Source organism: Carcharhinus amblyrhynchos, chromosome 1 (assembly GCF_965287045.1).
Source record: "Carcharhinus amblyrhynchos chromosome 1, sCarAmb.v2.hapA, whole genome shotgun sequence".
NCBI classification, from domain to species: domain Eukaryota; kingdom Metazoa; phylum Chordata; class Chondrichthyes; order Carcharhiniformes; family Carcharhinidae; genus Carcharhinus; species Carcharhinus amblyrhynchos.
Genome location: NC_137324.1, coordinates 106,075,991 through 106,094,396, shown reverse-complemented (window position 1 = coordinate 106,094,396; position 18,406 = coordinate 106,075,991). Strand labels below are relative to the sequence as shown.

General features: G+C 43.3%; 1 protein-coding gene across 4 annotated transcripts in view; it reads right to left on the bottom strand.

Moving 5' to 3' along the window:
• clnk (cytokine dependent hematopoietic cell linker) overlaps positions 1-9,596 on the bottom strand; it is a 281,684-nt gene extending 272,088 nt beyond the window's left edge. For 2 of the 4 annotated variants that reach the window (XM_080190089.1, XM_080190115.1), the window contains exons 1-2: positions 9,170-9,441; positions 8,932-8,999 (exon numbers count right to left, since the gene is read on the bottom strand). The gene's annotated coding sequence lies outside the window, so the exon portion shown is untranslated. The other 2 variants (XM_080190107.1, XM_080190098.1) reach the window with 2 other exon arrangements.
• Between the last annotated feature and the right edge of the window lie 8,810 nt (positions 9,597-18,406).

The window sequence follows — 18,406 nt, the reverse complement described above, 5'->3', positions numbered from 1 at the left end:
GCACTTCTTAACGATTGATGTCAGAGCCACTGGCCAATAGTCATTATGGCACGCTGTTTGGTTTTTCTTAGGTACTGGGATGATGGTCATCTTCTTGAAGCAGATAGGGATCTCAGATTGTTGTAAAGAGAGGTTTAAGATGTCTGTGAATACCCCCGCCAGCTGATCCAGACAGGACCTGAATACACGTCCGGGTACTCCACCCAATTTCTTGGCTTACTTCAATTTCTGCGTTCTCATACTCATTCAAAGAGTTAACACTGACACATTTTAACTACCTGGGAATGTGATAATTAACTACAGTGAAACAACAGCATCCAGCTAATTAATTATCATCTAATAGTCTGTATCCTTTGACACCTCCCATCAGCTATTGGAAAGCAAGCCCAAAGAACACAAATTACTGGAGATGAATTGTTAGAGCTGTTTTTTTAAAATTCTTTGAGTTCCACGTATAGGTTGCCAGGCCAACTGGAAAATAATGCGAGGGAGGCCTGCATCACACAGAAAATTGGAGCCGAAACCATAATATTTTCCATCCTGTACAAGATAACACTGTCATGTGACTGACATGCTCAGTTCTTTTTCTCTCATTATCATTCATAGTTTTATTCTGTCTGCTCCATCATGAGAAAAAAAGGCTTGTTAGTCTAATTTGATTTGCTTCAGTTCTTTTTGGTGAAATAAAAATGGATTGAATGCACCTGAGACCAGAGTTTTAGATAACATTTTCATCTTGTATACTGGATTTTAACTTTTTATTAAAAAAAACAAAGTAAATAAATCCGTTCCTGCTTCCAGGTGGTCAAGCATATTACTGTCATTACCTTTGATGCCAAGAATAACTTGGCTGAGTAAAAGTTTTGATCAGATGTTCAGAGTAAGGATTTCAAAGCTGTCCTTTTGACTGAAATTTGCCAGGTGGGCTGTGATGCTGATGTCGGGGTGAAGTATAGGTTGGGAACTCGGAAGTGGTCATGGTGGGACGTCAAGAATTATTTCCCCTGTCAATTAAGAAGTATCTTCCGGAGTCCTGTCCAATGAGAGATGCGTTCCAGCTTTGGGTAGTTTATTCACCACACCTGGTGGGCAGGGCCACTGAACTCCTTTGCACCGTATGACTCACAACATCATCAACACAATGGAGGCAGCTTCAGCAGGGAACAGGTACTGTTGCGGTACGTACAACACCAATGCAGACATCAGTCTCCACGTTGTGTCCTCACTACTGGCATGTGCTTTATTTGGGAGACCTGGGCACTGCTGTTTACTATTGGCAAATTAATGAAAGGTCTTGAATGTTTTATGTAACGGACATACTGTTGTGAGGCAGCATTGTTGGACTTCTTATACATGATAGAGTTTGGGATGGAGTTGTGCAACATTGGAAACTTTTAATCCACTGCCAGAATTGGGACTGATTGCACTATTAAACACACTGCTGGGAGGAGAGGGTAACTGGCACTGCTGGGAACCCAGCTCTGAAAAAAAGTAGATTGTAATCCAGAGATTAATACCTCTATGTTTCTTCTATTTAATTTAGCCCAAAGTCATTCATAATCCCTGTGCAGAAACTTTTACGTTGTCCTGCTTGTCACTGGCACCTACATTGACTACAACAACTGGATCCTCCCCCTTCTACTGCAAGCTCCTGTCTACCTCCGAGCAAAACCCTGGTATTGGCAGGCACACAACCTTTGGGACTCATACTCCCAGCTGCAGAAAGTTATGTCAATCTGCCTAACTATACCACCTCCAACTACCATTACTTTTCTTATGTACTCCCCGTACTTGAATGGCTTCCTGTACCACAGTGCCATAGTCAGTTCACTCACCCACCCCACAGTCCCCTTTCTCATTCCTATGAGCTGCAGTAATTCCAAACCTGTTGTACAATTGCAAGGGCTGAGGCTCCTCCACTTCTACCTTCTCGACACATGGACCAGCCTCACTTAAAGTCACACCCTCCTGTCCCAAATCAGAAGATCCTAATTGAATGGATGTGACTGCCTTCTGGAATAAAGTGTCAATGTAACTTCTTTGCCTTCCTGATGCTTTGCAGTGTCCAAAGTTTGGACTCCAGCTCGCCAACTCTAAGTCTACATTAACTGCAGATGTGAACAAAAACAGAAATTGCTGGAAAATCTCAGCAGGTCTGACAGCATCTGTGAAGAGAGAATACAGCCAATGTTTCGAGCCTGTATGACCCTATGTCAGCAGGTCTCTGACATTTTACAGCATCCTCTGTTTTTGTTTCAGATTCCAGCATCCGCAGGATTTTGCTTTTATCTGCAGTATTTTACTTTTATTACTGCATATGTGCTCACTATGGATCACACTGGTGTCCACCAGACTCACATGCTACACATTACTTGCCACCATTATTTAATTTAACTAATTCGGTTTAGAAATAACACTTAATGACTATATGTTGTTTTATCAGTTGTTTAACTGGTTAAGCTGTAAATTAAATGTAATACTCATAACTGTATCAGTTTAAACTATTGCAGTCTAGTTACAGAATAAAAAAGAAATTGAAAACTCACCAGTGACTCACCCATCTAATTCACCCAATTAATATGTCCAGGCTTCAACTCTCATATCTTGCTGCTGGTCCCTCTCTCAGCCCACTTCTTTCATTTTAAAGTTTATTTATTAGTGTCGTAAGTAAGGCTTACATTAACACTGCAATTAAGTTATTGTGAAATTCCCCGAGTCGCCACCCTCCGGCGCTTGTTCAGATACACCGAGGGAGAATTTAGCATGGCCAATGCACCCAACCAGCACGTCCTTCAGAATGTGGGAGAAAACTGGAGCACCCGGAGGAAACCCACGCAGACACAGGGGGAATGGGCAGAGTCTGCACAGACAGTGACCCAAGCCAGGAATTGAATCCAGGCCCTTGGCGCTGTGAGGCAGAAATGCTAACCACTGTGCCACCGTGCCGCCACCAGGTCAGAACGCAGCTCACCACTCACTGCACCAAATTACGAAGCTCACACACATGTCCAGCTGTATTTTGTGATGAGTTACTCTCTTTGTGTTTTTTACCATCAGAAATTTTGAGCAGTTTTTGTGTTTATTTCAGATTTCTACCTTGCAATCTGCAATCACATCTGACAGTGCTTTATGTGGTCCATCTGGATAGTTTATGTTTGGTTAAACCAGTTATCTAGCCTGAATGCCTATATTGTTTGGACTTAAGAGAATGGAGATGAAGGCTGTGCTGGGGGGATGACTAGGGTGATAGAGTGCAATGGCTTTCATGGCAAAAAGGACATCAAATGATAGCGTTGGATTTTATTCTGAGTCACTGGCGATTTTTAAAATTCATTCACAGGGTGTGGTCATCACTGTCTAGACCAACATTTACTGCCCATCCCAAATTGCCCTTGACAAGGGCATGAGGTATAGGTACACCCACAGTGTTGTTTAGGAGGGAGTTCCAAGATTTTTACCTAGCTTCAGTGAAGGAACAACAATATATTTCCAATGCCATTTGGGAAGCCTGGCAGCTTTACTTGTGTAGGTTGATGTCGGGCAAGATGGGGGAACTGCCTTTGTCAATCCCCGATTGGAGGCACCATCTGCTGTGTCCCCCCAAGATCACATTTTCCCCTTTACCCTCCCTCTTGGCCTCCCAACTCCTCCTCCGTACATGCTTGGATCTGCCATCCTAACCCCAGTGAAATCTGTTCCAGTTAGCTTGGTGTCCAATTCAGTGATAATCTTCATTGGCCACACAATGACAAGAAAGCATCTAACAAGAAAGCATCTAACTTCTTGTTTATATTTTGGATTTTTCAGGTTTATGTTTTGGATTTTCAATATTGGATAATCCTCACAGTGGCCACCGCTTCTGCCTGGCACTGCTGGGACCACCAAGCTGATTAGCTGGCTCTGAGGTGGTACTTCATGTCCCTCAAGGGCAGCCTATTAATGGCGAGTTGATGATTAAATGACAGCCATGCAGCTGTTCTTCCCCTGAGAGGGCTCCTCACGATTTTTTTTTTGCCAGTCTGCCCATTGAAACAAAAATCCACAACAAAATTAACAATCAGCAGGACAAATGTGGATTAATTTCGAGAAGCTAGCATGAATTTGTCAAAGACAAATCATGTTTAACCAACTTGATTGAGTTTTATAATGAAGTAACATAGAGAGCTGAGGAGGGCCATGCCGTGTATATAGACTTGCAAAAGGAGTTTAATGAGATGTCACGTAATAGCTTTTTAGCAAAGTTGAAGCCCATGAAATAAAAGGGAAAGAGGTAGCATGAATACAACATTGACTGGATGACAGGAAGCAGCGAATAATGATGAAGGGTTGTCTTTTTTGAAGCTGGAGAAAGGTATATAATGAAGGTCCCTGGGGGTTGGCATTAGGACTGCTACTTTTCTTGATTTGGGCTTGGATTTGCAGGAGACAATTTCAAAATCTGCAGATAACAAAAAACTTGGAAGTACTGTAGACGCTCAAATCTGGCTGTCCAGAAACTGAAGTTGTCAGAAAGCCAGACATTTTAGAATCATAGAATCCTACAGTGCAAAAGGAGGCTATTTGACCCATCGAATCTGCGCTAGCCACAATCTCCACCCAGGCCCTATCCCCATTACCCCATGCATTTACCCCAGCAAGTCCACCTGACACTAAGGGGCATTTTAGTATGGCCAATCCACCAACCCACACATCTTTGGACTGTGGGAGGAAACCAGAGCATCTGGAGGAAACCCACACAGACACTGGGAGAATGAGCAAACTCCACACAGACAGTGACCCAAGACAGGAATTGAACCTGGGTCCCTGGCGCTGTGAGACAGCAGTGTTAACCACTGTGCCACTGTGCTGCTCCACCACTGTGCCATCATGCCAGCCCACCAATGTGCCGCCCCATGATTAAAATAAGAAAAACTTACAAATGATCCCCTTCACTGCTTGTGTACCAGTCTTCTCCATGCTCTGAGTGACCTTGACCCCACCTGATTCAAATTGCCCTTGGCAAGAACTGAAGGCTGTTAATTTTGAAATCTTTTTGTCCATATATTTTGAATTATGAAAATAATGGTTATAGACTTTAAGAGGATTAGGATAATTGAGTGGAATGGGCTGGCACATGCCAGATGAAAGTGAATGCAGCAAAATGTGAAGTGATGCATTTTGGTCAGAAGAATGAAGAGGGGTAATATAAACTAAATGGTTGAATTCCAAAGGGAGTGCAGGAATAGTGAGACATTGAGGTAAATGCGCACATATCATTGAAGGTGGCAGGACAGGTTGAGAAAGTGGTTAAAAAGACAGAAGGATACTGAACTATATAAATATAGATGGAAAATACAAGAACAAAGAATTTATGGTGAATCAGGATTGGCATCAATTGGAGTATCATGAGAGATTCTGGGCACTGCACTTTAGGAAAGATATAATGCTGCTGGAGAGGGTAGGAATGAAGTTACTTGGAAAAGCTGAACATATTCTTTTTAAAGATGTGAATTTAGCAGTGGTATTCAAAATCAGAGCGATCTAGACAGAGTAAATGGAGAGAAACTGTTTCCATTGTCAGAAGGCTCAAGAACGAGAGGACACTGATTACAGGTACATGGTAGAAGAACAAAGGGCAATGTGAGGAAAGACGTTTAAAGGAATGAATAGTTAGGATCTAGAATGCATTGCATTTGGTGGAGGAGGATTCAATTGGCGCTTTCAAAAGAGAATTATCTGAGCACATTTTTCTTTTAAATTGCAGAGCAAAAGCGACAGGACCAGAAAGTGGGACTAGCTAAATTGCTTTTGCAGTGAGTTGGCATGGACTCAATGAGTCAAATAGCCTCCTGTATGTCTATTACAATTCTCTACTTCTAAATATTTAACTTAATTTCCTCCCTAATCCCTTCGTCAGATGAAGAGGCAAACCTCGAAAGCTTGTGAATTTACTATCAAATAAATTGGTTGGACTTAAACCTGGTGTTGTCAGACTTCTTACTGTGGTTACCCCAGTCCAACGCCGGCATCTCCACATCACAGCAGGGAGAGGCAGGGATATACCTATGCCTTGGTACGATGTAAGCCTTTGCACCTTTTCATCTTCCATCTTTAAGCTTTGCAGGTTCAAAGTCTGTAGTGGTGTTCCAGCTTCCCCTTTATTAGGTGTGTGTCCAGTACATGCCCGTTTCGTTTAAATGAGCCCAACTCAGAGATGCTGCTAGGCTCCCTTCAGGTGAACACAGTGCACTGCTGATACACTGCACTAACTTTATACCCAAGGTGTGAGAAAAGAAGGCAAGAAAACCAGGCCCATTATGTTCCTTAATATCTAAACCACAAGTTATATATTGGTACAATAGTTTGAATTCGAGTTAGTGGGAGGACAACTCATTTACAAAAGGTAACCCCCATGACTGGAATTTGTTTACACACTGCTTGTTAAATGTTCTGCAAGTACTTAATTCAGAACCAATAGTTCTTGTTTTGCAACTCTGATATAACTCTCTACCCCTACTCTCAATGTGAATCTCCAACCACTCATTAGAAAGCAAATACTATCAGGAACCCCTTGCTAAGAGTCCCTGCTAGCCTTGCTCATATGTGATCTCTAGACTATCTACACCAAGTACATTGGGGTGCACTGAGCTCCAGATGGATAAATATGAGTCTTAACAGTGGGGTCTAAGGGTGGCATGGTGGCACAGTGGTTAGCACCGCTGCCTCACAATGCCAGAGAACTGGCTTCAATTCCTGGCTTGAGTCACTGACTGTGCGGAGTCTGCATGTTCTCCCTGTGCCTGTGTGGGTTTCCTCCGGGTGCTCTGGTTTCCTCCCACCGTCCAAAAGATGTGCTGGCTGGGTGCATTGGCCGGGCTAAATTCTCTTTCAGTGTACCTGAACAGGTGTCTGAGTGCAGCAACTAGGGGATTTTCACAGTAACTTCAGTCTTGTGACACTAATAATAAATAAACATTAAACTTTAAACTTTAAACAAAGAAAAGTAAATTGTAGAGTCGTACAATTATACAACAGAGTGAAACCATTTGCTCCAATATATCTGTGCACGTCCTTTGAATGAGCTATCCAGTTAGTCCCATTCTGCTACTCTTTCCCCATAGTCCTGCATTTGTTTTATCTATTTCAATTATTCTAAGAAATAGTGACCTTGTATTGTTTAGAATTGCATTCTAACATAATTGATTGGCACAGCATTAGGTCGCCTTGACAGAGAAACTGTTTTCTTTCCCTCCCTGAAAAGGCACATAAACATTCCCTAGAAATGTCAAGGTCTCTTGATTCAGGCTTTCATGTTGACTTTCCTAAATTCATAGAATCGTATCTTGTGGGCTCTTTTATACATGTGAGTACCTGGTAACGGCTGGCAAATTTTAACAGGAGGCAAATTACAAATGAGCTAAGTAATGGACAGGAGGTGGTGACCACTCCAGCATCATGGGCATCCTGTCCTGCATTTATTGGTCAGAATAGTTCAAACAAGTGATCGTCATAGCGTAAACTACCAGCTTGTGGAAATAAAGAATATTAACAAATGCTCGTAGATAGGGAGCACTCCTCACTGCGTGTGAGCCATTGTCAGGCAGATGGAATTTGGAACAGGAAAGAACTAGGAAGTTTGAGGAAATAGTGATCCTAAAACATTAACAAGTGAGTAGAATACTACCATCACAAGCTACCTAGCAACCTAGGCCCCAAGCCCAGTGGTTATCTCCCTACAGGTGTCTCGACCGTCCAAAGTAATCCTTAACAGCTACATGTCATAGGTCATCTCTCCACACGTAGCTCATAGTTCTCTAATAGCTGTATTTTTACATCTGCTTGCAACAGTCATTGAAAATAGGGCAGCCCAGTGACACAGTGGTTAGCACTGCTGTCTCACAGTGCCAGGGACCTGGATTCAATTCCCGGCTTGGGTCACTGTCTGTGTGGAGTTTGTACATTCTCCCCCTGTCTGTGTGTGTTTCCTCTGGGTGCCCCAGTTTCCTCCCACAGTCTAAAAACGTGCAGGTTAGGTGGATGGAAACTTTGATAGAGTATAACTGAGAAAACAGGCACGCCTGGAACGAGAGATATCATGAGAATTGTAGACAAGTGCAACAGAGATTACAAATGTTTCTTTGAAAGGCTTTCTAAAGAAATTCAGAAAGGAAAGATTAAGTTGAATAAAAGTCTGCAATAAGTCTGTCATGGTGCATGTATGTTTGCCTCACAGCTAAATACAAAGTACAAGAAGTTAAGGGGAACAGGTCAGTAATTTGCAAGAAGAAAGTGATGGCTGGCAGGAGAACATTGCGTTCCTACACAATCAGTTATGCTGGGAACAATAGAGCGGGTTACACAAGAAAAATACCAGACCAAACACACATGAGGGTTGAAGTGGCTTAAGTGAAGTTACTTGAATCAAAGGTGAACTAAAGCTGAACTAAAGGTGGTCATGGTAGAGATCAAAGCTGTTAAAAGTGTCAAAACCAGGTCAGTAGAATTAAGAATTAAGGCATCAAAAAAGGATCCATGGAATTTTAAAAAGTAACCAGGTTGGCACCTTCTTGCATTTCAGACTTAAACAAGGACAAAAGCAGGCAGCGAGACAATGAGGGAAATGCCCCACTTAGTTGAAGAACCTGAGGCAAGTCAAATGGTTAAAGCAGGAAAGACAGAAACTGTCTTTCCATATTTAGGGAGGGACCAGGAAAATTTCCAAACAGACAAACAGATGGAGAGGCACAATATACAGCAGTCGAAGCTGATTAGCCACCTATAAGCAATGATGTCCCAAAGGACATAGGGTAGATGAGGAAATAATTATCCCTTAAACAAAATCGCACATGTAACAGCTAAAAAGAACTCAAGAGCTATTGACACCTTTCATGCACTCGAAACACCAACAGATATTGTTAAAGCAGGGTGTTTGTATGAATTAAAGGTACTTACAGAGCTATGAAAGGGCTCTTCAATGTGGCTCCCAAAATATAAAGGTAGGCTCAATGTCTTGAAGGAATCTGGCAGAAATCAAATTCAAACTTTTCAAGATACTTGGAATAAAGTTAAAAAAGAACTGCTAAAATACAAATTAAAAACAAGTTTACTGACTCTTTCAAAATTGCTTAAGTAGTGAACATTTGAACTTGAAATTGTTTTGAAGGAGAAAAAGGGTAAGCAACTTAAATACCTTTAACTGTTTTGACCTTGAAACTCTGGTTGTACCAAAAATAAAATCTTGGGTGAGAAGCAGCTTACAAAACATTGAAAGGTTTAAGCCTATTAGAACTGAATCTAAATTTGGGCAACGTTGAATACAGCAATATAAGCTAATAAAGAGAGTTTGGTTCTCTTTGACTGGGAACATTTTTTAATTACGTAAAGTGACACAATTTTGTGTCAAGCTTCCTACACAACACCCCACCCCTCCCCATCCAGCCTCCAACTCCCACTCCCCCGAAACTGCCACCTCCTACCAAGATAAGCAGCAGGCATCAAATTTGGACTAAAGATGTTGGTGGCGATTTTCCAGCCCCACGCCCTCATGCACAGTCCATGCTGGGGCCAAAGGAACTGCAGGAAATGGGCCATAGCCCTTTCATCACAGCCCCGTGCCCTGATACAACTGGTTCAAGCCCAGTGAGGTTGTGAACCAGATCAGCATATTTAAATCCTCATTTAAATATGCTGGCTGGAAACTTCCATTACTTTCCCTCCCCTCCCCTCCACTTCTGGATTCTCCTGATTCAAACAGAGAACCTATTGTAAAGCTGTCAGTGAGTAAAACTATTCAAACTAATTTATAATTAGGAGTTTACACTATTAACTTTTTTGTTGTTTTGGTTAAATCATGATCTGATACCTAAATAATTTTCTCAGATCTAAGTAATCACCTGTGTAGTTGCTGCATTCTGGAAAAGTGCATAGATAGATATGAATTATTATTAACATGCATTTATTCTGTATGTAACTTGACTATAATGCAGGTGGTGAGTATCAAAAGGGCAAATCTATTGAGGTGCGGGTGTGATGGACCACATTTATTTCTGTTAAGTTTCAAACTGTAGATTTTCCTCCTCACCTGGTTGAGTAGGTTCTCAACAGAATCATTCCGTACTCTTCCACATTACATCTATTGAGAATATCACTGAAGACTGAAGGTGAAAAATCAGAAGCAAGTTAATGGATAATTTTTCCACATTAATACCCGTCAGTGTTGGGAAAACTACTAGAGACCATTGTCAAGGGCAAAATGTATTCTTGCTTGGAGAAGCACAAGTTAAGGAACTGATAAAATGGATTTATTAAAGGCAAATCATGCCCGACAGATCTGATTGTTATTTAGAGTAGCAGAGGTACTGTATAAATGTTGTCTATAGACTTGCAAAACAATTTAATTATCATGTTTTGTGTCTTTGTGAATTAAATTAACTTGCATACATAATTGTCAAAATATATCACTCACCTGATAAAGGGTCAAAGCTCCAAAAGCTCATGCTACCAAATAAACCTGTTGGACTTCAACTTGATGTTGAGACTACTTACTGTGTAATTGTCAAAGTGATAGGACCAGAATGTAATGGGGAATGAATGTTGCTGATTGGAGGAAATATGAAATGGGGTCCCATATAGGGTCAGTAATAGGACCATTGCTTTCATATTTATAATCAGCCTAGGCTGAGGAATTAAAAGTATACTTTCAAAGTTTATGGGTGATGCAAAACTTGGCAATGTAGTAAATTGTAGGCAAGATAGTAACTGGCAGATGCCATCTAACGTGGATGTGTCAAGTTCTTCACTTATGGAAGAACAACACTGAAAAGCAGCATAATTTAAACTGTACAATTTTGTGGGATCCGGGGTCATTTTGACCTTTGGAGTATGGAACTCTTTCAAGGTGATAAGGAAAGCTGGTTAAGCAAGCATATGTAACTTGGCTTTGTAAATAGGGACATTAAATACAGGAGTTATGCTAAACCTTGACAACGGAGCTGAGGAGGAACTTCTTCACTCAAAGGGTGGTGAATCTCTGGAATTCTCTGCCCGTTGAAGTGGTGGAGGCTGCCTCGCTAAATATATTTAAGACGTGGGTTGATGGGTTTTTGATAAGCGAGGGGATTAAGGGTTATGGGGAGAGGGCGGGAATGTGGAACTGAGCCACGACAGATCAGCCATGATCTTATTGAATGGCGGGGCAGGCTCGAAGGGCTGGATGGCCTACTCCTGCTCCTATTTCTTATGTTCTTATCCGTGGCTGGGATTCCCTGATGCAGCTGCAGTGACTAGAATCTTGCTTGAGAGCCAAATTTTCCATTCTCACTGGCAGTGGTTTAGGTACTGACGAGATCAGAGAATCCCGCCCTGCTCTTGGGATTCTTCAACTCCTGGGGGCAGTGGGAAACCAGCACCAATCCAAAGACTAGTCATGATGGCCACACTGGGGTTACTCAGGGGCCATTGAAACATCACATCAAAAGGTGATTAAAAGGGTCATAAGAACATAAGAACATAAGAAATAGGAGCAGGAGTAGGCCATCTGGCCCTTCGAGCCTGCCCCGCCATTCAATAAGATCATGGCTGATCTGTTGTGGCTCAGTTCCACTTTCCCGCCCTCTCCCCATAACCCTTAATCCCCTCTCTTATCAAAAACCCATCAACCCGCGTCTTAAAAATATTTAGCGAGGCAGCCTCCACCACTTCAACGGGCAGAGAATTCCAGAGATTCACCACCCTTTGAGTGAAGAAGTTCCTCCTCAACTCCGTTCTAAACCGCCCCCCTTTTATCTTGAGGCTGTGCCCCCTAGTCCTACTGTCTTTTTTGAGCGGGAAGAGTCTCTCCACCTCTATCCTATCCATCCCATTCATCATCTTATACGTCTCAATGAGATCTCCCCTCATTCTTCTAAACTCTAACGAGTACAAGCCCAGTTTATTCAGCCTCTCCTCATAGCTCAACCCCCTCAACTCCGGTATCAGCCTAGTAAACCTCCTCTGCACTCCCTCCAAGGCCAAAATATCTTTGCGCAGGTGCGGCACCCAAAACTGCACACAGTACTCCAGCTGCGGCCTCACCAATGCCCCATACAGCTGCAGCAAGACCTCCCTACTTTTATATTCAATCCCCCTCGCTATGAAGGCCAGCATCCCATTCGCCTTCCTGACCACCTGCTGCACCTGCAAGCTGGGTTTTTGCGACTCATGCACAAGGACCCCGAGGTCCCTCTGCACCGTCGCCTGCTGCAGTTTTTCGTCCCGTAAGTAATAATCCTTCCTACCATTCTTCCTACCAAAGTGGACCACCTCACACTTGCCAACAATAAATTACATCTGCAATTTCCTGGCCCATTCGCCCAGCCTATCTAGATCCTTCTGCAGACTCTCCACACCCTCCGCACAATTTGCCGTTCCCCCAATCTTGGTGTCATCAGCAAATTTCGACACCCTACACTCGGTTCCCTCCTCCAGATCATCTATATAAATGGTAAAAAGCTGAGGCCCCAGCACCGACCCCTGGGGCACTCCACTAGTCACCATTCGCCAATCCGAATAGCACCCGTTGACCCCCACTCTCTGCCTCCTATTTGACAACCAATCCTCTATCCACTCTAACACCCTACCCCCAACTCCATGTCCCTCGACCTTCTGCAATAACCTCTTGTGAGGTACTTTGTCAAACGCCTTCTGAAAATCTAGAAAGACCACATCCACCGGCTCTCCTCTATCCACCGCCCTAGACACATCCTCATAGAACTCCAGTAAATTTGTCAGACACGACTTCCCTTTAATGAAACCGTGCTGCGTCTGCTCTATCAAGCAATTCCCTTCAAGATGCCTCGCAATTTCCTCCTTGATGACGGATTCTAACATTTTACCTACAACAGACGTTAAACTAACTGGCCTATAATTCCCCGCCTTTTGCCTGGCACCCTTCTTAAACAACGGCGTAACATTAGCCGTTTTCCAATCATCCGGCACTTCCCCGGAATCCAGCGACGTCTGGAAAATAACCACCAAGGCATCCACTATCACCTCCGCCATTTCTTTCAGAACCCTCGGATGCATTCCATCCGGTCCTGGGGACTTGTCCACAATCAGCCCCTCTGTCGAGCACCGCCTCTCTAGTAACAATAATGTCATTAAGACCCTCCAGTCCTACCACCTTTCCATCGCTAACACCCGGCAAATTATTCACGTCCTCCTCCATGAAGACAGAAACAAAAAAGTTATTCAATACCTTAGCCATATCCCCATTCTCGACCACTAGGTCCCCTTTCTGCAGTGCCCTGTGTGCATAGAAGGCCTCAACGGCGCCTGAGACACGTTATGTTCCCTCTCCGGGAAATCTGGCCATGAATATAACCTAATTAGAGGGGCAGACAGTCAGGTTGGATGACCCCCCTTCATGATGGGACCTGTTGATCGCAAGTTTGGCCAGGATCAGGAAAAGTCAGGCAGGAAAGTAATTTTGTTAAGCAATTTAGCATAGAGTGACAACCTGATGCTGACTGCCACTCCAAGGAAGTTCAGGCCCACAGTGTTTGTGAATAGGAGATGTGAAAGTTACCACTACATTGACACGTTCTTCAGTCTCTTACATAAAAACATAACTTCAGCAGCCAAGCAGGAGCACAACTGTTTCTGAAATTGGAACTGATTAAATAAATTAATACAAGTTGCTATTTCAAGCATTCAAATGGGAACTTCCATAGAAACATAGGGAGGGATTCTCCCATCACAACCCGCAAATTTTCTGTGGGTCAGGTCGGGAGATGTGTATGTGTCTCCCAGAGCCAAGGAACAGTCGGGACCGTGCTGGAAACCAATGGGAAGAGAGGTATATGATTTTGATCTGTTTTAAATGCATTTTTAATCTATCTTACATGTGATTATTGGGTGGGGTACGGAACTTGCTGGGCCGATAGAATCTCCAACCCCGCCAGGAGCACTTCACTCCAATGGGGTTTAGAGTAGCACCCCAGGTTCAGGGAATTACTGAGAGACCACACCAGAATGAAGGGGGGGCAACCAGGAGTTCGGGCAGTGGAGGTATGGTGCCCTTTGGGCATGGACACCCTGGCAGTGCCAGCCTGAATCCCTGACACTGCCCATTGGGCAAAGTACCCATGCCCAGGGGCCACTATGGCACTGCCCAGCAGACATTGGGCAGTGCCAAGGGGGCAGGGCCTGTTGTAGGCAGGGCCTGGGGTGATCTGTGGGGCTGGGAGAGTTCCACTGCCATTCTGCATGGGGATTGGTCTGGGCTGGAGGGAGGCCAGCCAGTGGGCTAAGGGGAGGATGCTCTATTGGCACGGGGGTGGGGTCTGCCTCCCATCAGGGGGTCTGTCTCTGAAGGCGGGGGAGGGTTGGTCTGCCGGGAGAGGGGTCAGATGGGGGAGGGGAGGGGTCTGCTGTGGTGGGGGTGTGTGAAGGAATCGCCACTTCTGGGGAGTGAGGGGGGCGGGTGCACCTGGAGAGCGAGGTGCTTTGGGACGGCGGGGGTTGGTGGGGGGGGGGGTGGGTTTTGGGGGGGGGGGCGGGGCTGGCCCAGAAATTGTCGTGGGGAATACGATTGGGCCATGACAGTTGGGGAGGGGTAGCACTGTGGGGGTCCTGGGCTGCCCAGCGATCGAGCTGGCCAGCAAGTGGGGAGCCTGACAAATCGGGACCACAGAATTTTGGAACTGTCAGATTCCATGTGAATAGGCCGCAGCCCCCGGGTTTTTAATGATATTCATGATTGGGGCCTCTGCCACATTGTGCCACCGTTTAATGAAATATACTTTGGTATTGACATACATTCCAGTGAAGTAAAGTGTGGATGAGACTAATCTTGGAATCCGTGTCCTTAGTGTAAGAACTTTTTGAAAGAACTGAATTTAATTGTCAGGCTATCACCTGAGACATTGGGAAAGTGTCTGGGAGGATTAGCAAAGATTTTCAAGTACTCCCTTTGGACTTCTGAGAAGATTACCTGACAATCAGGAAGGCTTATCAGGGTGGCATGTGTGGTGCGATATGTGCAACCTCACTGGGAAGAGGTTGTGCACGTGCGGAAGTGATTTGTTACATGTGAAGTAACAAACATGCAGTAACGCATGGTGAAGCTGCAACAGGCATGTTCGGCCACCAGATAAACAGCATGGTGTGAAATGGTTCATATGGCCTGAAGAGTAAGAAAAGATTTTAAATGATCAAAGCACTGACACATACTCCACAGAGAAACTGACTTTTAGGCAACAAGCTCAGATTCAGAGGGAGTAAAATTAAAGCAAAAATAAAAGGAATGTTGTGTTGGGACAAGGTTAAGGAGAAATAATAATTAATAGGAATTATCCGCAAGACAGATATAGATGCAGGGAGAGCTGGAAAATCTTTTAAAACCAAGCATAATCTGTCGGTCTAATTGCATGCATTTATATGCTAATAGCCTAGAAATTAGCATCACTAATGCAAAAGAATAAGACAAACCATAGAGTGAGGTGATCTGCAAGTGGGGAGTGCCAATCTAAATCGATAATAATTGAGGTAATTTTAGCATGTTTTCAACGATATGTAATCAAGAAATTAGGGAAATTAACTTCACTTTAGAAATAACTAGGTTAGCTAAACCTTAGTTGTGAGAAGTCAGTAAAGATGTTTCTTTCCAAAAAGGTGGGGTGGGGCTGGGATTTGTAAGAAATTGGGACCTCTAAGAAGTTGTATTTCTAGAGTTATATAGAATCCTTATGGAATTGGTCAACACAGCATGAGGTCACCTTGACAGAAAAACTGGCCGGAGTTCTCTGATCTCACCCACAGCTGGGATTATCTGGTCCTGCTGCTATGAGCAGAACTTTGGCTGAGTGTCAAATTCTTCATTCGCGCTGTCAGCAGTAGTGGGGCGTGTAAGACTGGAGAATTCTGGCTACTATTTTCCTTCTCTCTCTGAAAAAGCACATCAAGAGTGCCTAAAAATGTTAGATTTCCTAATTCAAGAGATCCCTAAGTCGATAAGACAGCATCTTGTATACCATTTTATTCCTATAAGTGTCTTGTAAGGGCTGGCAAATGAGGCCTTGAGCTAAGTGATGGATAGTGGGGGATGTGACCATTCTGAAATCTTGGGTACCTATCCTGTATTTATTGGTTAGAAAGATTCCCAGAAGTGATTGTGAATAGGGTAAACTACCAACTCTAGAAACAAAGTGTTTTAAGTGCTTGGAGATGGGGGCTGTCCCTGTCACATGGCAGTACTTATCAAGCATTGGCTTCTTCAGATGGAAGATTAATTTTAAAGTTTATGTTTTACTGTTGCAAGTAGGCTTACATTAACATTACAATTAAGTTACTGCGAAAATCCCCTAGTCACCACACTCAGACGCCTATTTGGTTACACTGAGGAAGAATTTAGCATGGCCATTGCACTTAACCTGCACGTCTTTTGGACTGTGGGAGGAAACCCAGAGGTAATCCATGCAGGCACAGGGAGAGCCTGACAGATGGTGACCCAAGCTAGGAAGCGACCCTGGATCCCTGGCGCTGTGAGGCAGCAGTGCTAACCACTGTGCCACTGTGCCACCCATGAGGAGAAACTGGGGTAAAAGTTTCCTAACACTTTAGCTAGAGGGCAGAATACTGCCCCCCCACTAACTATTGATATCAACATACCCTGAGCCAACAACCATTTGTCCTTTGGGATCAGTGAGCCATGCTCCACTGTGATGGAAAATATATGTTTCCTGTTTAGGAAATGCATCCTATCTGAATTGCTGCTTCTAAATAAACTTGATTAATTACCTTAAAATTACTTACAAATATTCAACTGCCTATCTTTGGCATCTGTGTCTCCCAAACTCAAAATCTTATTGCGTGCATCCAGTTTCCATCTCTTTCGTTCTGTTTTTGCTGATTGAGCTCTTTACAAGGGAATCGAGGAGGTCATGACCAGGGTCGACAGTGGTGGAGGGGGGTGGTGTTTGAGTTGGAGGAGGGAGGTTGTAGTCTGGAAAACATTCCTAAACCAATGGCAGAACAGGCCCATATTTTTTAACTATATGACAATGCAACATAGAAGAGCTTGCAGCCACCAACCACATACAAATATGTTACACTCTTACCGATCCCACATATACCAGTGAGGTGAGTTCTGAAAGGTACCGTGTATTGCTGGGACTACAACCTAAGGAATTTGTTACACCAACTAAGTTTTTGTTCAGCAGGCATGCGAAACTGAAATCATTTTACACTTTGCATTTTACGTGTAGCTTTTAAACCATGCAGAAAATTTTTAAAGTTAGTCAGCATCTTGTTGGTAAAGGACATTTAGAACTAGATGTCTTATCCTTTTTAGGGTTAAGTCATTATCTGAAAGCAGGCAAGGTCAATTTCTTTTACCAGAGAAGTAAGGAATCATAACAACTTGACGAATGAACAGATAGCTTGTTTATTGTCTTGTTTATTCAGGTCATCCTGACTCTCTCGGATTCCCGGCAAAGCTCTGAGAGAAAAGTTTTGCAAGCAGCAGCACTTTATAAGCTGATTCATAGATAAGCACCTTAAAACCCATTGCTATGAGGTAGCTTAGGATTTATTCTTCCTTCTCAATGTTTGTGAAGAAAGACGAGATGCCCAATTCCATCAGAATGCAGCGACTTTTTATGTATTCAGGCCAGAATTTCCTGAAAATTTGAATCCAAAGGTACACACAAAACCAATGTCCGGTGTAAAAGATTGAAGAAATTAGGACACCTGTTTTGTACCTGCTTGAACATTCCAATATTTTATTCTCATTCATCAAGCCTTGTGCTTAAACTTACTTTGGTTCATTATAACGGCTCTGTCTCAAAGGTCAAGAGCATTATGTATGAATCTCATGTGATTACACATTCCCAGAAAAGGGCAGCATGGTAGCACTGCTGCCTCACAGTGCCAGGGCCCAGGGTACAATATCCAACTTGGGTAACAGTGCGGAGTTTGCATGTTCTCCCTGTGTGTGTCTGTGTGGCTTTCCTCCGGGTGTTCCAGTTTCCTCCCATAGTCTGAAAGTCATGCTAAATTCCCTCACATTGTACCTGAACAGGGGCCGCAGTGTGGCAACTCGGGAGTTTTCACAGTAATTTCATTGCAGTATTAATGTAGACCTACTTATGACACTAATAAATAAAATGTAAAAAAAAATACATTTAAGCATTGTTGCAGCAACAAAGTCCTACTTCTGATGCTCCATAGTGATATTTTAACTGCTTTTTAAAATTATCTTTATTGAGATTGGCATTGCATGAAGGTATTTTTACAGCATTAGTATAAACTATATTAAAAATTGGAAAACATCCATCACCACAATTTTTACAAATGCTGTGTAATAAGCACGAATAGTCCTCAGATGATTTTAAACTTCAATTTTATATTTAAAGAAAGAAAATGTGGTGTGAGATCAAGGCTTCCTTTG